The following is a 24,303-nucleotide window of genomic DNA, read 5'->3' on the forward strand; positions in this document are numbered from 1 at the left end:
AAAACGAAGTTAAGAAAAGGTTCGAATATCCAACCAAACATAATCAAAAGCGGGAGCAGAGCTGTTCGACTGGAAGTAGGTGTGAATGTCAGATCATAATTTGCAAAAAGCTGATGAGAAAAGGTGAGAATGCCCGACTATACACCTTCAAATGCGGGAGCGGAGTTGTTCGGCTGTGAGTAGGTGTGAATCTCCGACCATAATTGCTGAAAAATGTGTTAGAAAAGGTAAGAATGCCGGTCCATACATCATCAAAAGCGAGAGAGGTTGTGTTCGGCTGCAAGTAGGTGTGACTGTTCGACTAAAGTTTGTAAAAAGTGGGTAAGACAAGGTGCGAATGCCTGACAATGTATGATCAAAAGCGGGAGCGGAGGTGTTCAGCTGCAAGAAGGTCTACATGTCCATCAATAATTGCTAGAAAACATGAAAGAAACTTTTCGAAAATCAAACCGCACATGATCATAAGTGGGATAGGAGGTGTTCAGCTGCAAGGTGTGAATGTCCACCCATAATTCCTAAAAAATGGGCAAAAAAAAGGTGTGAATGCCCAACCATACATCATCAAAAGCAGGAGTGGAAGTGTTCGTCTACAAGAAGGTGTGAACGTCCAACCAAAATATGTAAAAAGAAGTTAAGAAAAGGTTCGAATATCCAACCAAACATAATCAAAAGCGGGAGCAGAGCTGTTCGACTGCAAGTAGGTGTGAATGTCAGATCATAATTTGCAAAAAGCTGATGAGAAAGGGTGAGAATGCCCGACTATACATCATCAAATGCGGGAGCGGAGTTGTTCGGCTGTGAGTAGGTGTGAATCTCCGACCATAATTACTCACAAACGGGTAAGAAAAGGTAGTATTGCCAGACCATATATGATCAAAACAGGGAGCGGAGGTGGTTCAGCTGCAAGAAGGTTTGAATGTCCGACTAAAGTTAAAATATATTAAAGAAAGCGGGAGGAGAGGTCTTCGGATGAGAGTGGTTGAAAATTTCCGACCATAATGTATAAAATGCGGTGAAAAAAAGGTGTGATAGAACACTAAAAGGTGGAGCGGAAGTGTTCGGCTGCAAGAAGGTGTGAATGTCCGACTATATTTGGTGAAAAGCAGGTGAAGCAAGGTCTGGATGCCAAACCTTACATCATCAAATGCGAGATCAGAGGTGTTTGGCCGCAAGAAGGCCATAGTTTGCCAAAAGCGGGTAAGGTGCGAATGTCCGACTAAATATCAAAAAAATTTGGGGCAGAGGTCTTCGGATGCAAGTGGGTGTGAATATCCAACCATACAAGTATGGTGGAGAGGAAGCTGTGAATAGCCGACCATAGTTTGGAAAAAGCGGGTAAGAAAAGGTTTGAATACCCGAACATACACCATCAAAAGAGGGAGCGGAGGTGTTCCGCTGTACGAAGGTGTGAATGTCCGACCATAGTTGGTAAAAAGCGGGTAAGAAAAGGTTAAAATACCCGACTGTACACAATCAATAGCGGGAGCGGATGTGTTCGGCTACAAGAAGGTGTGAAAGTCCGACCATGGTTTGTAAAAAGCGGGTAAGAAAAGGTGCGAATGTCCGACAATGTATGATCAAAAGAGAGAGCGGAGGTTTTCGGATACAAGAAGGTTTGAATGTCCCACCATAGTTTGTAAAAAGCGGGTAAGAAAAGGTTCGAATGCCCGACTATACACCATCAAAAGCGGGAGCAGAGGTGTTCCGCTGTAAGACGGTGTGAATGTCCGACCATAGTTGGTAAAAAGCGGGTAAGAAAAGGTTAAAATACCCCACTGTACACAATCAATAGCAGAAGCGGAGTTGTTCGGCTACAAGAAGGTGTGAAAGTCCAACCATGGTTTGTAAAAACCGGGAAGAAAAGGCTCGAAAGCCCGACTATACACCATCAAAAAGAAGGTTTGAATGTCCATCAATAATTGCTTTAAAACAAGAAAGTAAATTTTCGAATATCAAACCGTACATGATCATAAGCGGGAGAGGAGGTGTTCCGCTGTAAGACGGTGTGAATGTCCGACCATAGTTGGTAAAAAGCGGGTAAGAAAAGGTTAAAATACCCGACTGTACACAATCAATAGCGGGAGCGGAGTTGTTCGGCTACTAAAAGGTGTGAAAGTCCGACCCTGGTTTGTAAAAAGCGGGTAAGAAAAGGTTCGAATGCCCAAACATACACCATCAAAAGAGGGAGCGGAGGTGTTCCGCTGTAAGACGGTGTGAATGTCCGATCATAGTTGGTAAAAAGCGGGTAAGAAAAGGTTAAAATACCCGACTGTACACAATCAAAAGAGGGAGCGGAGTTGTTCAGCTAAGAGAAGGTGTGTAAGTCCGACCATGGTTTGTAAAAAGCGGGTAAGAAAAGGTTCGTATGCCCTAATATACACTATCAAAACCGGAAGTGTAGGTGTTCGGCTGCAAGAAGGTGTGAACGTCCGACCAAAGTTTGTAAAAAAGCAGTTAAGAAAAGGTTCGAATATCTAACCAAACATAATCAAAAGCGGGAGCAGAGCTGTTCGACTGCAAGTAGGTGTGAATGTCAGAGAATAATTTGCAAAAAGCTGATGAGAAAGGGTGAGAAATCCCGACTATACACCATCAAATGCGGTAGCGGAGTTGTTCGGCTGTGAGTAGGTGTGATTCTCCAACCATAATTGCTGAAAAATGTGTTAGAAAAGGTAAGAATGCCGGTCCATACATCATCAAAAGCGGGAGAGGTGGTGTTCGGCTGCAAGTAGGTGTGAATGTCCATTAATAATTGCTTTAAAACATGAAAGAAAATTTTCGAATATCAAACCTTACATGATCATTAGCGGGAGAGGAGGTGTTCAGCTGCAAGAAGATGTGAATATCCACCTATAATTACTGAAAAATGGGTAGGAAAAGATGCAAATGTCCAACCATAAATCATCAAAAGCAGGAGTGGAGTTGTTCAGCTACAAGAAGGTATGAAAGTCCAACCATGGTTTGTAAAAAGCGGGTAAGAGAAGGTTCGAATACCCGAATATATACCATCAAAAGCGGAAGCGGGGGTGTTTGGCTGCAAGAAGGTGTGAACGTCCGACCAAAGTTTGTAAAAAGCAGTTAAGAAAAGGTTTGAATATCCAACCGAACATAATCAAAAGCGGGAGCAGAGCTGTTCGACTGCAAGTAGGTGTGAATGTCAGATCATAATTGCTGAAAAATGTGATAGAAAAGACTAGAATGCCGGACAATACATCATCAGAGGGAGAGGTTGTTTTTCGGCTGCAAGTAGGTGTGAATGTCCAGCCATAATTACTCACAAACGGGGGAAGAAAAGGTAGTATTTCCAGACCACACATGATCAAAACAGGGAATGGAGGTGGTTCAGCTGCAAGGTGTGAATGTCTGACTAAAGTTTGTAAAAACCGTGTAAGACAAGGGGCGAATGCCCGACAATGTATGATCAAAAGAGGGAGCGGAGGTTTTCGGCTGCAAGGTCTGAATGTCCAACCATAATTTGTAAAAATCGGGGAAGAAAAGGCTCGAAAGCCCGACTATACACCATCAAAAGCGGGAGCAGAGGTGTTCAGGTGCAAGAAGGTCTGAATGTCCGACCAATAATTACTGAAAAATGGGTAAGAAAAGGTGCAAATGCCAAATCATATATGATCAAAACAGGGAGCGGAGGTGGTTCAGCTGCAAGAAGGTTTGAATGTCCAACTAAAGTTTGTAAAAAGCGGGTAAGACAAGGTGTGAATGCCCGACAATGTATGATCAAAAGAGGAGCGGAGGTTTTCGGCTGCAAGAAGGTCTGAATGTCCACCCATAATTACTGAAAAATGGGTAAGAAAAGGTGCGAAAGCCCAACCGCACATGATCATAAGTGGATGAGAAGGTGTTCGACTGCAAGTAGGTGTGAATGTAATCAATGTCTAGATAGATGTATAAAATGAATTCCTTCACTCAAACTAAGTTAACACTGCTTTGTCCTTCATATGTACCCATTTCTACATATATTTCAAGCATAAACTTCCTCATACTACCCCGAATGAGAAAGAACCACACTTGTGATTAAGCCATACGCCCCTTTTGAGGAGTTCTGCATGATTTGGGATTTTATCTATAAAATCAATTCCTTCACTCAAACTATGTTAAAACGGCTTTTACCTTCATATTTATCAATGTCTCGATATATTTAAACAAAAAAAAACAACGTTGTACTTTGCAGTAAAAGAAAGAGCCAATCAAAAGTTTTAGGAATCCGAGAATAAGCTTATTTTCATGAGTTCTGCACGATTTCGGATTTTATGTATAAAATGAATTAATTCACTCAAACCAAGTTAAAACTGCTTTTTCCTTCATATTTATCAATGTCTAGATCGACTTCAACAAAGAACAACATTGTATTTTGCAGTAGAAGAAAGAGCAACACTGAAGGATCAGGAATCCGAGAATAAGCTTATTTTCTTATGGGCAAGTGGGAACTGCTTTGTCCTTCATATTAATCAATGTGTAGATGGATTTCAACTTCTTCTACTGCAAAGTCCAATGTTTTTCTTTGTTGAAGTCGATCTAGACATTGATGAATATGGAAGGACAAAGCAGTTTTAACTTGGTTTGAGCAAAGCAATTCATTTTATAGCAAAATCCGAAATCGTGCAGAACTCATGAAAGCAGGCTTATACTCGGATTCCTGAAACTTTAGATTTGCTCTTTCTTTTACTGCAAAGTACAACGTTGTTTTTTTGTTTAAATATTTCTAGACATGGTAAATATGAAGGACAAATCAGTTTTAACATAGTTTGAGTGAAAAGTAATGCATTTTATAAGCAAAATCCCAAATCATGCAGAACTCACGAAATGCTTTTTCTCGCTTTTCACTGCTTTTTACAAACTTTGGTCGGACGTTCACACCTTCTTGCATCCGAACACCTCCGCTTCCGCTTTTGATGATGTATATTCGGGCATTTGAACCTTTTTTTACCCGCTTTTTACAAACCATTGTCGGACTTTCACACCTTCTTGCAGCCGAACAACTCCGCTCCCGCTATTGATTGTGTACAGTCGGGTATTTTAACCTTTTCTTACCCGCTTTATACCAACTATTGTTGGACATTCACACCGTCTTACAGCGGAACACCTCCGCTCCCTCTTTTGATGGTGTATGTTCGGGCATTCAAACCTTTTCTTACCCGCATTTTACGAACTATGGTCGGACATTCAAACCTTCTTTTAGCCGAACACATCCACTCTTGCTTTTGATGATGTATGGTTGAGCATTCGCACCTTTTCTTACCCATTTTTTACAAACTATGGTCGGACATTCACACCTTCTTGCAGCTGAACACCTCCTCTGCCGCTTATGATGATGTGTGGTTTGATATTCGAAAATTTTCTTTCATTTTTTCTAGCAATTATTGATGGACATTCAGACCTTCTTGCAGCTGAACACCTCCGCTCCCGCTTTTGATGATGTATAGTCGGGCTTTTGAGCCTTTTCTTCCCCGGTTTTTACAAAATTATTGTTGGACATTCAGACCTTCTTGCAGCCGAAAACCTCCGCTCCCTCATTTGATCATACATTGTCAGGCATTCGCACCTTGTCTTACCCGCTTTTTATAAACTTTAGTCAGACATTCACACCTTGCAGCTGAACCACCTCCGCTCCCTGTTTTGATAATGTATGGTCTGGCAATACTACCTTTTCTTACCGGTTTGTGAGTAATTATGGCTGGACATTCACACCTACTTGCAGCCGAACACCACTTTTCCAGCTTTTGATGATGTATGGTCCGGCATTCTAGTCTTTTCTAACACATTTTTCAGCAATTATGGTTTGACATTCACACCTACTCACAGCCGAACACTTCCGCTCCCGCTTTTGATTATGTTTGGTTGGATATTCGAAACTTTTCTTCACTGCTTTTTACAAACTTTGGTCGGACATTCACACCTTCTTGCAGCCGAACACCTCCGCTTCCGCTTTTGATTGTGTACAGTCGGGTATTTTAACCTTTTCTTACCCGCTTTATACCAACTATTGTTGGACATTCACACCTTCTTGCAGCCGAACAACTCCGCTCCCGCTATTGATTGTGTACAGTCGGGTATTTTAACCTTTTCTTACCCGCTTTATACCAACTATTGTTGGACATTCACACCGTCTTACAGCGGAACACCTCCGCTCCCTCTTTTGATGGTGTATGTTCGGGCATTCAAACCTTTTCTTACCCGCATTTTACGAACTATGGTCGGACATTCAAACCTTCTTTTAGCCGAACACATCCACTCTTGCTTTTGATGATGTATGGTTGAGCATTCGCACCTTTTCTTACCCATTTTTTACAAACTATGGTCGGACATTCACACCTTCTTGCAGCTGAACACCTCCTCTGCCGCTTATGATGATGTGTGGTTTGATATTCGAAAATTTTCTTTCATTTTTTCTAGCAATTATTGATGGACATTCAGACCTTCTTGCAGCTGAACACCTCCGCTCCCGCTTTTGATGATGTATAGTCGGGCTTTTGAGCCTTTTCTTCCCCGGTTTTTACAAAATTATTGTTGGACATTCAGACCTTCTTGCAGCCGAAAACCTCCGCTCCCTCATTTGATCATACATTGTCAGGCATTCGCACCTTGTCTTACCCGCTTTTTATAAACTTTAGTCAGACATTCACACCTTGCAGCTGAACCACCTCCGCTCCCTGTTTTGATAATGTATGGTCTGGCAATACTACCTTTTCTTACCGGTTTGTGAGTAATTATGGCTGGACATTCACACCTACTTGCAGCCGAACACCACTTTTCCCGCTTTTGATGATGTATGGTCCGGCATTCTAGTCTTTTCTAACACATTTTTCAGCAATTATGGTTTGACATTCACACCTACTCACAGCCGAACACTTCCGCTCCCGCTTTTGATTATGTTTGGTTGGATATTCGAAACTTTTCTTCACTGCTTTTTACAAACTTTGGTCGGACATTCACACCTTCTTGCAGCCGAACACCTCCGCTTCCGCTTTTGATTGTGTACAGTCGGGTATTTTAACCTTTTCTTACCCGCTTTATACCAACTATTGTTGGACATTCACACCGTCTTACAGCGGAACACCTCCGCTCCCTCTTTTGATGGTGTATGTTCGGGCATTCGAACCTTTTCTTACCCGCATTTTACGAACTATGGTCGGACATTCAAACCTTCTTTTAGCCGAACACATCCACTCCTGCTTTTGATGATGTATGGTTGAGCATTCGCACCTTTTCTTACCCATTTTTTACAAACTATGGTCGGACATTCACACCTTCTTGCAGCTGAACACCTCCTCTCCCGCTTATGATGATGTGTGGTTTGATATTCGAAAATTTTCTTTCATTTTTTCTAGCAATTATTGATGGACATTCAGACCTTCTTGCAGCTGAACACCTCCGCTCCCGCTTTTGATGATGTATAGTCGGGCTTTCGAGCCTTTTCTTCCCCGGTTTTTACAAAATTATTGTTGGACATTCAGACCTTCTTGCAGCCGAAAACCTCCGCTCCCTCTTTTGATCATACATTGTCGGTCATTCGCACCTTCTCTTACCCGCTTTTTACAAACCAGGGTCGGACTTTCACACCTTTTAGTAGCCGAACAACTCCGCTCCCGCTATTGATTGTGTACAGTCGGGTATTTTCACCTTTTCTTACCCGCTTTTTACCAACTATGGTCAGACATTCACACCTTCTTACAGTGGAACACCTCCGCTCCCTCTTTTGATGGTGTATGTTCGGGCATTCGAACCTTTTCTTACCCGTTTTTTACAAACTATGGTCGGACATTAAAACCTTCTTGTAGCCGAACACATCCACTCCTGCTTTTGATGATGTATGGTTGGGCATTCGTACCTTTTCTTACCCATTTTGCAGTAATTATGGGTGGACATTCACACCTTTTTGCATTTTAACACCTCCTCTCCCGCTTATGATCATGTGCGGTTTGATATTCGAAAATTCTCTTCCATGTTTTCTAGCAATTATTGATGGACATTCAGACCTTCTTGCAGCTGAACACCTCCGCTCCAGCTGTTGATGGTGTATAGTCGGGCTTTCGAGCCTTTTCTTCCCCGATTTTTACAAATTATGGATGGACATTCAGACCTTCTTTCAGCCGAAAACCTCCGCTCCCTTTTTTGATCATACATTGTCGGGCATTCGCACCTTTTCTTACCCGCTTTTTACAATTCATGGTCGGACTTTCACACCTTTTAGTAGCGGAACAACTCTGCTCCCGCTATTGATTGTGTACAATAGGGTATTTTAACCTTTTCTTACCTGCTTTTTGCCAATTATGGTTGGACATTCACACCTTCTTACAGCGGAACACCTCCGCTCCCTCCTTTGATGGTGTATGTTCGGGCATTCGAACCTTTTCTGACCCGCTTTTTACAAACTATGGTCAGACATTCAAACCTTCTTGTAGCCGAACACATCCACTCCTGCTTTTGATGATGGGTATTCAAACCTACTTGTTGCCCGCTTTTCATTAATTATGGGTGTACATACACACCTTGTCGCAGCCAAACACCTCCGCTCCCTGTTAGGATCATGTATGGTTGGGCATTCGTACCTTTTCTTACCCATTTTGCAGTAATTATGGGTGGACATTCACACCTTCTTGCAGCCGAACACCTCCGCTTCCGCTTTTGATTGTGTACAGTCGGGTATTTTAACCTTTTCTTACCCGCTTTATACCAACTATTGTTGGACATTCACACCTTCTTGCAGCCGAACAACTCCGCTCCCGCTATTGATTGTGTACAGTCGGGTATTTTAACCTTTTCTTACCCGCTTTATACCAACTATTGTTGGACATTCACACCGTCTTACAGCGGAACACCTCCGCTCCCTCTTTTGATGGTGTATGTTCGGGCATTCAAACCTTTTCTTACCCGCATTTTACGAACTATGGTCGGACATTCAAACCTTCTTTTAGCCGAACACATCCACTCTTGCTTTTGATGATGTATGGTTGAGCATTCGCACCTTTTCTTACCCATTTTTTACAAACTATGGTCGGACATTCACACCTTCTTGCAGCTGAACACCTCCTCTGCCGCTTATGATGATGTGTGGTTTGATATTCGAAAATTTTCTTTCATTTTTTCTAGCAATTATTGATGGACATTCAGACCTTCTTGCAGCTGAACACCTCCGCTCCCGCTTTTGATGATGTATAGTCGGGCTTTTGAGCCTTTTCTTCCCCGGTTTTTACAAAATTATTGTTGGACATTCAGACCTTCTTGCAGCCGAAAACCTCCGCTCCCTCATTTGATCATACATTGTCAGGCATTCGCACCTTGTCTTACCCGCTTTTTATAAACTTTAGTCAGACATTCACACCTTGCAGCTGAACCACCTCCGCTCCCTGTTTTGATAATGTATGGTCTGGCAATACTACCTTTTCTTACCGGTTTGTGAGTAATTATGGCTGGACATTCACACCTACTTGCAGCCGAACACCACTTTTCCCGCTTTTGATGATGTATGGTCCGGCATTCTAGTCTTTTCTAACACATTTTTCAGCAATTATGGTTTGACATTCACACCTACTCACAGCCGAACACTTCCGCTCCCGCTTTTGATTATGTTTGGTTGGATATTCGAAACTTTTCTTCACTGCTTTTTACAAACTTTGGTCGGACATTCACACCTTCTTGCAGCCGAACACCTCCGCTTCCGCTTTTGATTGTGTACAGTCGGGTATTTTAACCTTTTCTTACCCGCTTTATACCAACTATTGTTGGACATTCACACCGTCTTACAGCGGAACACCTCCGCTCCCTCTTTTGATGGTGTATGTTCGGGCATTCGAACCTTTTCTTACCCGCATTTTACGAACTATGGTCGGACATTCAAACCTTCTTTTAGCCGAACACATCCACTCCTGCTTTTGATGATGTATGGTTGAGCATTCGCACCTTTTCTTACCCATTTTTTACAAACTATGGTCGGACATTCACACCTTCTTGCAGCTGAACACCTCCTCTCCCGCTTATGATGATGTGTGGTTTGATATTCGAAAATTTTCTTTCATTTTTTCTAGCAATTATTGATGGACATTCAGACCTTCTTGCAGCTGAACACCTCCGCTCCCGCTTTTGATGATGTATAGTCGGGCTTTCGAGCCTTTTCTTCCCCGGTTTTTACAAAATTATTGTTGGACATTCAGACCTTCTTGCAGCCGAAAACCTCCGCTCCCTCTTTTGATCATACATTGTCGGTCATTCGCACCTTCTCTTACCCGCTTTTTACAAACCAGGGTCGGACTTTCACACCTTTTAGTAGCCGAACAACTCCGCTCCCGCTATTGATTGTGTACAGTCGGGTATTTTCACCTTTTCTTACCCGCTTTTTACCAACTATGGTCAGACATTCACACCTTCTTACAGTGGAACACCTCCGCTCCCTCTTTTGATGGTGTATGTTCGGGCATTCGAACCTTTTCTTACCCGTTTTTTACAAACTATGGTCGGACATTAAAACCTTCTTGTAGCCGAACACATCCACTCCTGCTTTTGATGATGTATGGTTGGGCATTCGTACCTTTTCTTACCCATTTTGCAGTAATTATGGGTGGACATTCACACCTTTTTGCATTTTAACACCTCCTCTCCCGCTTATGATCATGTGCGGTTTGATATTCGAAAATTCTCTTCCATGTTTTCTAGCAATTATTGATGGACATTCAGACCTTCTTGCAGCTGAACACCTCCGCTCCAGCTGTTGATGGTGTATAGTCGGGCTTTCGAGCCTTTTCTTCCCCGATTTTTACAAATTATGGATGGACATTCAGACCTTCTTTCAGCCGAAAACCTCCGCTCCCTTTTTTGATCATACATTGTCGGGCATTCGCACCTTTTCTTACCCGCTTTTTACAATTCATGGTCGGACTTTCACACCTTTTAGTAGCGGAACAACTCTGCTCCCGCTATTGATTGTGTACAATAGGGTATTTTAACCTTTTCTTACCTGCTTTTTGCCAATTATGGTTGGACATTCACACCTTCTTACAGCGGAACACCTCCGCTCCCTCCTTTGATGGTGTATGTTCGGGCATTCGAACCTTTTCTGACCCGCTTTTTACAAACTATGGTCAGACATTCAAACCTTCTTGTAGCCGAACACATCCACTCCTGCTTTTGATGATGGGTATTCAAACCTACTTGTTGCCCGCTTTTCATTAATTATGGGTGTACATACACACCTTGTCGCAGCCAAACACCTCCGCTCCCTGTTAGGATCATGTATGGTTGGGCATTCGTACCTTTTCTTACCCATTTTGCAGTAATTATGGGTGGACATTCACACCTTCTTGCATTTGAACACCTCCTCTCCCGCTTATGATCATGTGCGGTTTGATATTCGAAAATTCTCTTCCATGTTTTCTAGCAATTATTGATGGACATTCAGACCTTCTTGCAGCTGAACACCTCCGCTCCAGCTGTTGATGGTGTATAGTCGGGCTTTTGAGCCTTTTCTTCCCAGATTTTTACAAAATATGGATGGACATTCAGACCTTGTTTCAGCCGAAAACCTCCTCTCCCTCTTTTGATCATACATTGTCGGGCATTCACACCTTTTCTTACCCGCTTTTTACAAACCATGGTCGGACTTTCACACCTTTTAGTAGCGGAACAACTCTGCTCCCGCTATTGATTGTGTACAATCGGGTATTTTAACCTTTTCTTACCTGCTTTTTGCCAACTATGGTCGGACATTCACACCTTCTTACAGCGGAACACCTCCGCTCCCTCCTTTGATGGTGTATGTTCGGGCATTCGAACCTTTTCTTACCCGCTTTTTACAAACTATGGTCAGACATTCACACCTTCTTGCAGCCGAACACTTCTGCTCTACCTTTTAGTGTTCTATGGGGTATTCACACCTTTTTTTTCACCACATTTTATAGATTATGGTTGTAAATTCTCACCCACTCGTATCCGAAGACCTCTCCTCCTGCTTTGGTTAATATATAGTCGGGCATTCGAACCTTTTCTTACCCGCTTTTTACAAATTATGGTCGAACATTCACACCTACTTGCAGCCGAACACCTCCGCTCCCGCTTTTGATGGTGTATAGTCGGGCTTTCGAGCCTTTTCTTCCCCGGTTTTTACAAATTATGGTTGGACATTCAGACCTTGCAGCCGAAAACCTCCGCTCCCTCTTTTGATCATACATTGTCAGGCATTCGCACTTACTTGCAGCCGAATACTTCCGCTCCACCTTTTAGTGATGTATGGTTGGCATTTGCACCTTTTCTTACCCTTTCTTACCCTACTGATTGCTTAAGATGAAGTTGTTTTTTCTCAAACTACAACATTTTTTTAATTGTTGAAACTTGATTTGAAGTGGATAAATAAGGAGGACAAACAGTTTTAAGTCAGGCTGATAGAAGGAATTAATTTTATAGCAAAATCTGTATTTCGTCATATGTCGAGAGATGCTTATTGCTGAAGAAGTTCTTTCTCATTCTACAAAGTTTGTTGTTTATTGTTGAAACTTCATCAGAAGTGAAGAAATAAATGAATGCCTATCAACAAATGTGGGATCTAAACTCTAGTGCTTCCTCTAAAATAATTTCCTTTCTCAATTCAGAAATGTGTGTGTGTAAGTCACAACACCCGTGACACCAAAACGACTTTCTTTTCTCTCTTTTCTCTACACTCTGCACTGTGAGCACACACACCAAATCAGAAAGGCTTTTTTCTCTCTTTTCTACATTATGGACTGTGGGGACACAAAACCGCTCTCTCTTTTTTTTTTGATTGTGTGCCAGGGCGTTGTCTCACGTATTAGATTATGCTTACGATACGAATGGGTTTATCAGTCACATCAGAATCCATACATACTGATCCTCCCGTAATAAAATGGTCGGATCTTATCAAACACACTTTGTTTCTTGTGACAATCAAGTCAGCGAAACAGCGTATACACGTCAAGACACTGAATCAAGTTTGCCACAAGAACTCATAAGTTTGGCAGTATTGCTCTGCCGTCAGCAATCATACACCCATTTTATTTTCGTGAGACATGTGCAGGCACCTGTTCATCTACTGTTCTATCACTATGAATAAGTTTATCTATTATCAATAAGGATACTTCTACAACTACTATCAAAGTATGTCCAGACTTCTTATGTTGTCAGTTGCTATATATGAATAAGTGGGTAGCTACTGACAAGCATTAAGCATGTCACACAGCCCAAACATATAACATTTCAGGACACACCACACAGTTAACAACCACAGTGAAGTGTCAAAGCCCAAACATGTAACATTCAACAGGACACTTACACAACACATTCAAATCAAACAGTCAGACAACATACAAGAACATATACCCCAGCCGGCATTGCTCCCTGCCTATTTTCCTACAGCTCACTATGTGTGCGCACACCTTTATTCACAAACTCTTCAACTTATACTCTTTTACCAAAGCTGCTACAGCTCGATTGGCCGAATACCCTTAGATCCTATTTCGGTGAATTTGACATCTGCCTTACATGTAACAGATTAGCGGTTTAGCAGTTTTAATTTAGTTTGAGTGAAGGAATTCATTTTATAGCAAAATCCGAAATCGTGAAGAACTCATGAAAGGAAGCTTATTCTCGGATTCCTGAAACTTTAGATTTGCTCTTTCTTTTTCTGCAAAGTACAACGTTGTTTTTTTTTTTGTTTAAATTTTTCTAGACATGGTAAATATGAAGGACAAAGCAGTTTTAACATAGTTTGAGTGAAGGAATTCATTTTATAGATAAAATCCCAAGAGTCTGCTGAGAAAAGAGAGTGAATGCGAAGTAGACTTTAACACGGCTCTGGGAGCGAGCCGAGTGTGGGCTAACCGGGAGAATTGCTTGAAAGAAACGCGACACCGAATGAGAGGTCAGAACAAAGCCTCAATACGGTGTTCCCGTGGTGTTTTTGTTGCTGCCTTGTCGATTGCACAGGGGCAAGCGTTTCAACCAAGCAACGCTCACCATGGGGAAGGTGGCTATGGCAACTAGCCTGATGCCCTGCTCCCGCAGTGACGGATAATCGTACTCTGGTTTCTCTTCATAACATACAAGTCTTTCGCCTTTTACTAAAGACTTTCGTGGAGAGCAGCACTAATGAGTTGTTTCTATTTTTGGCAGGCTTTACCTTTGCGGGTGAAGCCCTTTCTGTCTGTGCAAAAGAAATCTTGTTACTGTGCAGAGTGACTTCTCTGAGTAGAGTCGCCTTACTTGTTGCGATTGTGCCGATGTTCGAAGCTGGAGTGCAAAGTTGTTGCTTGAATGGTGCTTGCTGGAGCATGCGGGAGTGCAAAGTTATACCATTTAAAAGGGCTGAAGAGTGCTCAGTGCAGCGGGTGGGCGGAGGTGCAACGTGACACTCTGGCCACCTATGGCCATAAAAAGAACACTGCTACAAGTGCGCATTGTGCCAGCAAGGGCCCTCGGACCTGAAACAGTGGACAGTTATCGCTTCTCGGCCTTTTGGCTAAGATCAAGTGTAGTATCTGTTCTTATCAGTTTAATATGTCCTCTATACGAGGACTACATATTAAATGGATTTTTAAGAATAGGAGTTGAAAAAGAAGCTTGCTCCGTTCACTCCAAGCATTGACCCAGTACTGCAGTGCCGCTGGGAACGGTGCGCTCTTCTCTGCTCTTGTGAAAAAGCAAACAGCGGTGCAGGATGCAAGTTTCAGGGAGCCCAAGATGAAACTTTCTTTTAATCTGCTGAGAAAAGAGAGTGAATGCGAAGTAGACTTTAACACAGCTCTGGGAGCGAGCCGAGTGTGGGCTAACCGGGAGAATTGCTTGAAAGAAACGCGACACCGAATGAGTGGTCAGAACAAAGCCTCAATACGGTGTTCCCGTGGTGTTTGTGGCTGCCTTGTCTTTTGCACAGAGTAAAAGACAAGGCAGCCATCGAATAGGGCCCGATTGTTCCTACTTGGTCAGCCGAGGAGCAAGTGGGGGGAGCAAGCGTCTCAACCAAGCAAATCTCACCAAGTAGGAACAATCGGGCCCTATTCGATGGCTGCAACACCTGAAAGAGATATTGATGCGAGACCCGATCAAAAGCTTTTTCAAAGTCTAAATTTAAGATGACAAGCCGGGTGTTTCTGTCTCTAGCGTAATCAATGATGTCTCGAATCAGTACGAGGCTGTCGGTGAGTTGTCTCTCTGAGATGGCACAAGCCTGGTCTGGGTGAATTACCTCCTCTAAAACAGAGGACATCCGTGTCGTTAAAACCTTGCTAAAAAGTTTACAGTCAAAGTTTAAAAGTGTGATGGGCCTCCAATTCTTTAGGTCAGTAGACTTTAACACAGCTCTGGGAGCGAGCCGAGTGCGGGCTAACCGGGAGAATTGCTTGAAAGAAACGCCATACCAAATGAGCGGTCAGAACAAAGCCTCAATACGGTGTTCCCGTTGTGTTTTTGTTGCTGCCGCTGTTTTTTTTTTCACAAGAGCGCACCTGTTGAGGGGGGGCCTGGGGGGGCCTGGGTGATGGTGGGTCTCAGGCCCGGGCTGCTGCGACTGGTGTGACCGGGTGGTTTGTTTGTTTGTTTTTTGTTGTTGTTTGTTTGTTTTTTGTAGAGGTCCTCCGGAGTGGGGTTGGGTTGAGTGGGGTGGGGCGGGATGGGTACCTTCTGGGGGTACAGTAGCTCCCAGAATATGGTCGCTGCAGGCCCCTGGCCTGGTGGACATCAGGCCCTCCTGTCCTGTGTTGGCTCCCTGGTAGCGGGGATGCCTATTGCAGCCAGTCCCTGGCTGCCCCCAGTGTATATCCCAATACCCCTCTCCCTTCTGGCTCCTGTACACAGCACACACTCACACATGAAGGGTTTTGGGGGCGTGTGTGTTCGGTGGGGTGTAGTGGACTCTGCAGTAGTTGCCCTCTGCAGTTCCCACCCCTGTTTTAATTACACCTTAGACATTACTACTTATCAAACACACTCACACACACACATTAGGTCTTGGGGGGTGGTTACACTGAGTGGCATCTGGTGGGCGGGGCTCTTTGGGTATGTAGGCTGCCCAGAGGGCCACGCTCCCAGTTCTACAAATTTGGCTGCCCCTCAATTTTAATTGCTCACTATTAGAAAATATTGAAGAGCCAGAAGGGTGAGGGGAGGGGTCTTCTTCGCACACCCCTGCTTCCTGGTTGCTGCTCGGGGCGGGAGGGGCCAGGAGGATTAATTAATTGTTCTGCTGGTTTGGGGTCTGTGGTGGCTGGGGGGCTGCTGGCCCCCTGGTGTGCCCGCTGCACTACACCCCAGCGGAGTCGAGGGAGGGAGGACGTGTAGATGTATGGGACATGAAAGTGTGTGTGGTAATGATTGGGCCTGGATCTTGGACTTGCTGTCGCCTGGCCTGCCTGTGCTTCTCCCGATGGGGGGGGCGGCGTGGCCTCTCTCCGCTGCTCGCGACTTCACCCACCTGTGGGCACGTCTTGACTCCCAGGGCACTTGGCCAGGGGTGCTGGGGCAGGCACTGACCCACTGTGTGGCTGTCTGGGGCGCTTGGCCCTCCTGGGTATTGGGTGGGGCCTCTGCCGGGGGGTTTGGGGGCGCTCGGGCTCCTGGGGCCCGGATCCAGTGCACGGCCCATGTCTGGGCGGCTGGGGCCTGGCGACGTCGGTGGGCTGTTGCCCCTGGCTCCCGGAGGGCCTCTGCCCTATGCTTATGGGGGCTCTTTCCGGGGGCTTCCTCTGCAGTCTTCTGGGTGGATGCGTGGTTGCCCCTGCGGTGGGCTTCCTGGGTTCTGTGCTCTGTGGGGGAACCTTTTCTTAACTGCTTTTTTACAAACTTTGGTCGGACGTTCACACCTTCTTGCAGCCGAACACCTACACTTCCGGTTTTGATAGTGTATATTCGGGCATACGAACCTTTTCTTACCCGCTTTTTACAAACCATGGTCGGACTTTCACACCTTCTCTTAGCTGAACAACTCCGCTCCCTCTTTTGATTGTGTACAGTCGGGTATTTTAACCTTTTCTTACCCGCTTTTTACCAACTATGATCGGACATTCACACCGTCTTACAGCGGAACACCTCCGCTCCCTCTTTTGATGGTGTATGTTCGGGCATTCGAACCTTTTCTTACCCGCTTTTTACAAACCAGGGTCGGACTTTCACACCTTTTAGTAGCCGAACAACTCCGCTCCCGCTATTGATTGTGTACAGTCGGGTATTTTAACCTTTTCTTACCCGCTTTTTACCAACTATGGTCGGACATTCACACCGTCTTACAGCGGAACACCTCCTCTCCCGCTTATGATCATGTACGGTTTGATATTCGAAAATTTACTTTCTTGTTTTAAAGCAATTATTCATGGACATTCAAACCTTCTTTTTGATGGTGTATAGTCGGGCTTTCGAGCCTTTTCTTCCCGGTTTTTACAAACCATGGTCGGACTTTCACACCTTCTTGTAGCCGAACAACTCCACTCCTGCTATTGATTGTGTACAGTCGGGTATTTTAACCTTTTCTTACCCGCTTTTTACCAACTATGGTCGGACATTCACACCGTCTTACAGCGGAACACCTCCGCTCCCGCTTTTGATGGTGTATAGTCGGGCATTCGAACCTTTTCTTACCCGCTTTTTACAAACTATGGTGGGACATTCAAACCTTCTTGTATCCGAAAACCTCCGCTCTCTCTTTTGATCATACATTAACGGACATTCGCACCTTTTCTTACCCGCTTTTTACAAACCATGGTCGGACTTTCACACCTTCTTGTAGCCGAACACATCCGCTCCCGCTATTGATTGTGTACAGTCGGGTATTTTAACCTTTTCTTACCCGCCTTTTACCAACTATGGTCGGACATTCACACCTTCGTACAGCGGAACACCTCCGCTCCCTCTTTTGATGGTGTATGTTCGGGTATTCAAACCTTTTCTTACCCGCTTTTTCCAAACTATGGTCGGCTATTCACAGCTTCCTCTCCACCATACTTGTATGGTTGGATATTCACACCCACTTGCATCCGAAGACCTCTGCCCCAAATTTTTTTGATAATTAGTCGGACATTCGCACCTTACCCGATTTTGGCAAACTATGGCCTTCTTGCAGCCAAACACCTCTGATCTCGCATTTGATGATGTAAGGTTTGGCATTCAGACCTTGCTTCACCTGCTTTTCACCAAATATAGTCGGACATTCACACCTTCTTGCAGCCGAACACTTCCGCTCCACCTTTTAGTGTTCTATCACACCTTTTTTTCACCGCATTTTATACATTATGGTCGGAAATTTTCAACCACTCTCATCCGAAGACCTCTCCTCCCGCTTTTGTTAATATATTTGAACTTTAGTTCCGCTCCCTGTTTTGATCATATATGGTCTGGCAATACTACCTTTTCTTACCCGTTTGTGAGTAATTATGGCTGGACATTCACACCTACTTGCAGCCGAACACAACCCCTCTCGCTTTTGATGATGTATGGACCGGCATTTTTACCTTTTCTAACACATTTTTCAGCAATTATGGTCGGAGATTCACACCTACTCACAGCCGAACAACTCCGCTCCCGCATTTGATGATGTATAGTCGGGCATTCTCACCCTTTCTCATCAGCTTTTTGCAAATTATGATCTGACATTCACACCTACTTGCAGTCGAAAAGCTCTGCTCCCGCTTTTGATTATGTTTGGTTGGATATTCGAACTTTTTCTTAACTGCTTTTTACATATTTTGGTTGGACGTTCACACCTTCTTGTAGCCGAACACTTCCACTCCTGCTTTTGATAATGTATGGTTGGGCATTCACACCTTTTTTTTGCCCATTTTTCAGGAATTATGGGTGGACATTCACACCTTGCAGCTGAACACCTCCTATCCCACTTATGATCATGTGCGGTTTGATTTTCGAAAAGTTTCTTTCATGTTTTCTAGCAATTATTGATGGACATTTAGACCTTCTTGCAGCTGAACACCACCTCTCCCGATTTTGATTATGTATGGACCGGCATTTTTACCTTTTCTAACACATTTCTAAATTGAGAAAGGAAATTATTTTAGAGGAATCACTAGAGTTTAGATCCCACATTTGTTGATAGGCATTCATTTATTTCTTCACTTCTGATAAAAATGATAAGACTGACCTAAAGAATTGGAGGCCCATCACACTTTTAAACTTTGACTGTAAACTTTTTAGCAAGGTTTTAACGACACGGATGTCCTCTGTTTTAGAGGAGGTAATTCACCCAGACCAGGCTTGTGCCATCTCAGAGAGACAACTGACCGACAGCCTCGTACTGATTCGAGACATCATTGATTACGCTAGAGACAGAAACACCCGGCTTGTCATCTTAAATTTAGACTTTGAAAAAGCTTTTGATCGGGTCTCGCATCAATATCTCTTTCAGGTGTTGCAGCCATCGAATAGGGCACGATTGTTCCTACTTGGTGAGATTTGCTTGGTTGAGACGCTTGCTCCCCCCACTTGCTCCTCGGCTGACCAAGTAGGAACAATCGGGCCCTATTCGATGGCTGCCTTGTCTTTTACTCTGTGCAAAAGACAAGGCAGCCACAAACACCACGGGAACACCGTATTGAGGCTTTGTTCTGACCACTCATTCGGTGTCGCGTTTCTTTCAAGCAATTCTCCCGGTTAGCCCACACTCGGCTCGCTCCCAGAGCTGTGTTAAAGTCTACTTCTCTCTTTTCTCAGCAGATTAAAAGAAAGTTTCATCTTGGGCTCCCTGAAACTTCCATCCTGCACCGCTGTTTGCTTTTTCACAAGAGCAGAGAAGAGCGCACCGTTCCCAGCGGCACTGCAGTACTGGGTCGATGCTTGGAGTGAACGGAGCAAAGCTTCTTTTTCAACTCCTATTCTTAAAAATCCATTTAATATGTAGTCCTCGTATAGAGGACATATTAAACTGATAAGAACAGATACTACACTTGATCTTAGCCAAAAGGCCGAGAAGCGATAACTGTCCACTGTTTCAGGTCCGAGGGCCCTTGCTGGCACAATGCGCACTTGTAGCAGTGTTCTTTTTATGGCCATAGGTGGCCAGAGTGTCACGTTGCACCTCCGCCCACCCGCTGCACTGAGCACTCTTCAGCCCTTTTAAATGGTATAACTTTGCACTCCCGCATGCTCCAGCAAGCACCATTCAAGCAACAACTTTGCACTCCAGCTTCGAACATCGGCACAATCGCAACAAGTAAGGCGACTCTACTCAGAGAAGTCACTCTGCACAGTAACAAGATTTCTTTTGCACAGACAGAAAGGGCTTCACCCGCAAAGGTAAAGCCTGCCAAAAATAGAAACAACTCATTAGTGCTGCTCTCCACGAAAGTCTTTAGTAAAAGGCAAAAGACTTGTATGTTATGAAGAGAAACCAGAGTACGATTATCCGTCACTGCGGGAGCAGGGCATCAGGCTAGTTGCCATAGCCACCTTCCCCATGGTGAGCGTTGCTTGGTTGAAACGCTTGCCCCTGTGCAATCGACAAGGCAGCAACAAAAACACCACGGGAACACCGTATTGAGGCTTTGTTCTGACCGCTCATTCGGTGTCGCGTTTCTTTCAAGCAATTCTCCCGGTTAGCCCACACTCGGCTCGCTCCCAGAGCCGTGTTAAAGTCTACTTCGCATTCACTCTCTTTTCTCAGCAGACTCTTGGGATTTTATCTATAAAATGAATTCCTTCACTCAAACTATGTTAAAACTGCTTTGTCCTTCATATTTACCATGTCTAGAAAGATTTAAACAAAAAAAAACAACGTTGTACTTTGCAGTAAAAGAAAGAGCAAATCTAAAGTTTCAGGAATCCGAGAATAAGCTTACTTTCATGAGTTCTTCACGATTTCGGATTTTGCTATAAAATGAATTCCTTCACTCAAACTAAATTAAAACTGCTAAACCGCTAATCTGTTACATGTAAGGCAGATGTCAAATTCACCGAAATAGGATCTAAGGGTATTCGGCCAATCGAGCTGTAGCAGCTTTGGTAAAAGAGTATAAGTTGAAGAGTTTGTGAATAAAGGTGTGCGCACACATAGTGAGCTGTAGGAAAATAGGCAGGGAGCAATGCCGGCTGGGGTATATGTTCTTGTATGTTGTCTGACTGTTTGATTTGAATGTGTTGTGTAAGTGTCCTGTTGAATGTTACATGTTTGGGCTTTGACACTTCAATGTGGTTGTTAACTGTGTGGTGTGTCCTGAAATGTTATATGTTTGGGCTGTGTGACATGCTTAATGTTTGTCAGTAGCTACCCACTTATTCATATATAGCAACTGACAACATAAGAAGTCTGGACATACTTTGATAGTAGTTGTAGAAGTATCCTTATTGATAATAGATAAACTAATTCATAGTGATAGAACAGTAGATGAACAGGTGCCTGCACATGTCTCACGAAAATAAAATGGGTGTATGATTGCTGACGGCAGAGCAATACTGCCAAACTTATGAGTTCTTGTGGCAAACTTGATTCAGTGTCTTGACGTGTATACGCTGTTTCGCTGACTTGATTGTCACAAGAAACAAAGTGTGTTTGATAAGATCCGACCATTTTATTACGGGAGTATCAGTATGTATGGATTCTGATGTGACTGATAAACCCATTCGTATCGTAAGCATAATCTAATACGTGAGACAACGCCCTGGCACACAATCAAAAAAAAAAAGAGAGAGCGGTTTTGTGTCCCCACAGTCCATAATGTAGAAAAGAGAGAAAAAAGCCTTTCTGATTTGGTGTGTGTGCTCACAGTGCAGAGTGTAGAGAAAAGAGAGAAAAGAAAGCCGTTTTGGTGTCACGGGTGTTGTGACTTACACACACACATTTCTGAATTGAGAAAGGAAATTATTTTAGAGGAAGCACTAGAGTTTAGATCCCACATTTGTTGATAGGCATTCATTTATTTCTTCACTTCTGATGAAGTTTCAACAATAAACAACAAACTTTGTATTATGAGAAAGAACCAGACTCATTCTTCAGGAATCCGAAAATAAGCTCTATTTTACGAGTTATGCACGAATTCGGATTCTCCTATAAAACGAATTCCTTAACTCTAACCAAGTTAAGACTGCTTTGTCCTTCATATTTATTCATGTCTAATCAAGTTTCAACGATAAACAACGTTGTACTTTGTAGAATGAGAAAGAACTTCTTCAGCAATAAGCATCTCTCGACATATGACGAAATACAGATTTTGCTATAAAATTAATTCCTTCTATCAGCCTGACTTAAAACTGTTTGTCCTCCTTATTTATCCACTTCAAATCAAGTTTCAACAATTAAAAAAATGTTGTAGTTTGAGAAAAAACAACTTAATCTTAAGCAATCAGTAGGGTAAGAAAGGGTAAGAAAAGGTGCAAATGCCAACCATACATCACTAAAAGGTGGAGCGGAAGTATTCGGCTGCAAGTAGGTGCGAATGCCTGAATATGTATGATCAAAAGAGGGAGCGGAGGTTTTCGGCTGCAAGGTCTGAATGTCCAACCATAATTTGTAAAAACCGGGGAAGAAAAGGCTCGAAAGCCCGACTATACACCATCAAAAGCGGGAGCGGAGGTGTTCGGCTGCAAGAAGGTGTGAATGTCTGACCATAGTTTGTAAAAAGCGGGTAAGAAAAGGTTCGAATGCCCGAACATACACCATCAAAGGAGGGAGCGGAGGTGTTCCGCTGTAAGAAGGTGTGAATGTCCGACCATAGTTGGCAAAAAGCAGGTAAGAAAAGGTTAAAATACCCGATTGTACACAATCAATAGCGGGAGCAGAGTTGTTCCACTACTAAAAGGTGTGAAAGTCCGACCATGGTTTGTAAAAAGCGGGTAAGAAAAGGTGCGAATGCCCGACAATGTATGATCAAAAGAGGGAGCGGAGGTTTTCGGCTGAAACAACGTCTGAATGTCCATCCATATTTTGTAAAAATCTGGGAAGAAAAGGCTCGAAAGCCCGACTATACACCATCAACAGCTGGAGCGGAGGTGTTCAGCTGCAAGAAGGTCTGAATGTCCATCAATAATTGCTAGAAAACATGGAAGAGAATTTTCGAATATCAAACCGCACATGATCATAAGCGGGAGAGGAGGTGTTCAAATGCAAGAAGGTGTGAATGTCCACCCATAATTACTGCAAAATGGGTAAGAAAAGGTACGAATGCCCAACCATACATGATCCTCACAGGGAGCGGAGGTGTTTGGCTGCGACAAGGTGTGTATGTCCACCCATAATTAATGAAAAGCGGGCAACAAGTAGGTTTCAATACCCATCATCAAAAGCAGGAGTGGATGTGTTCGGCTACAAGAAGGTTTGAATGTCTGACCATAGTTTGTAAAAAGCGGGTAAGAAAAGGTTCGAATGCCCGAACATACACCATCAAAGGAGGGAGCGGAGGTGTTCCGCTGTAAGAAGGTGTGAATGTCCAACCATAATTGGCAAAAGGCAGGTAAGAAAAGGTTAAAATACCCTATTGTACACAATCAATAGCGGGAGCAGAGTTGTTCCGCTACTAAAAGGTGTGAAAGTCCGACCATGAATTGTAAAAAGCGGGTAAGAAAAGGTGCGAATGCCCGACAATGTATGATCAAAAGAGGGAGTGGAGGTTTTCGGCTGAAAGAAGGTCTGAATGTCCATCCATAATTTGTAAAAATCGGGGAAGAAAAGGCTCGAAAGCCCGACTATACACCATCAACAGCTGGAGCGGAGGTGTTCAGCTGCAAGAAGGTCTGAATGTCCATCAATAATTGCTAGAAAACATGGAAGAGAATTTTCGAATATCAAACCGCACATGATCATAAGCGGGAGAGGAGGTGTTAAAATGCAAAAAGGTGTGAATGTCCACCCATAATTACTGCAAAATGGGTAAGAAAAGGTACGAATGCCCAACCATACATCATCAAAAGCAGGAGTGGATGTGTTCGGCTACAAGAAGGTTTTAATGTCCGACCATAGTTTGTAAAAAGCGGGTTAGAAAAGGTTCGAATGCCCGAACATACACCATCAAAAGAGGGAGCGGAGGTGTTCCACTGTAAGAAGGTGTGAATGTCTGACCATAGTTGGTAAAAAGCGGGTAAGAAAAGGTGAAAATACCCGACTGTACACAATCAATAGCGGGAGCGGAGCTGTTCGGCTACTAAAAGGTGTGAAAGTCCGACCCTGGTTTGTAAAAAGCGGGTAAGAGAAGGTGCGAATGCCCGACAATGTATGATCAAAAGAGGGAGCGGAGGTTTTCGGCTGCAAGAAGGTCTGAATGTCCAACAATAATTTTGTAAAAACCGGGGAAGAAAAGGCTCGAAAGCCCGACTATACATCATCAAAAGCGGGAGCGGAGGTGTTCAGCTGCAAGAAGG

The 24,303-nt window shown here is 43.7% G+C and overlaps 4 non-coding genes across 4 annotated transcripts; 2 read left to right on the forward strand and 2 right to left on the reverse strand.

The window, feature by feature from the left end:
• The first annotated feature begins 14,034 nt into the window (after positions 1–14,034).
• LOC140280683 (U5 spliceosomal RNA) lies at positions 14,035–14,148 on the forward strand. The gene has a single exon (XR_011909617.1). It is a non-coding gene; the product is annotated as a U5 spliceosomal RNA (small nuclear RNA).
• A 308-nt stretch (positions 14,149–14,456) lies between these two features.
• LOC140280474 (U2 spliceosomal RNA) lies at positions 14,457–14,640 on the forward strand. Its single transcript, XR_011909438.1, has one exon. It is a non-coding gene; the product is annotated as a U2 spliceosomal RNA (small nuclear RNA).
• A 5,106-nt stretch (positions 14,641–19,746) lies between these two features.
• Positions 19,747–19,931, reverse strand: LOC140280492 (U2 spliceosomal RNA). Its single transcript, XR_011909454.1, has one exon. It is a non-coding gene; the product is annotated as a U2 spliceosomal RNA (small nuclear RNA).
• A 308-nt stretch (positions 19,932–20,239) lies between these two features.
• On the reverse strand, positions 20,240–20,353 carry LOC140280704 (U5 spliceosomal RNA). Its single transcript, XR_011909636.1, has one exon. It is a non-coding gene; the product is annotated as a U5 spliceosomal RNA (small nuclear RNA).
• Positions 20,354–24,303: the final 3,950 nt, after the last annotated feature.

Source organism: Leuresthes tenuis, unplaced genomic scaffold, assembly GCF_036924035.1.
Source record: "Leuresthes tenuis unplaced genomic scaffold, fLeuTen1.0.hap1 SCAF_21, whole genome shotgun sequence".
NCBI classification, from domain to species: Eukaryota; Metazoa; Chordata; class Actinopteri; order Atheriniformes; family Atherinopsidae; genus Leuresthes; species Leuresthes tenuis.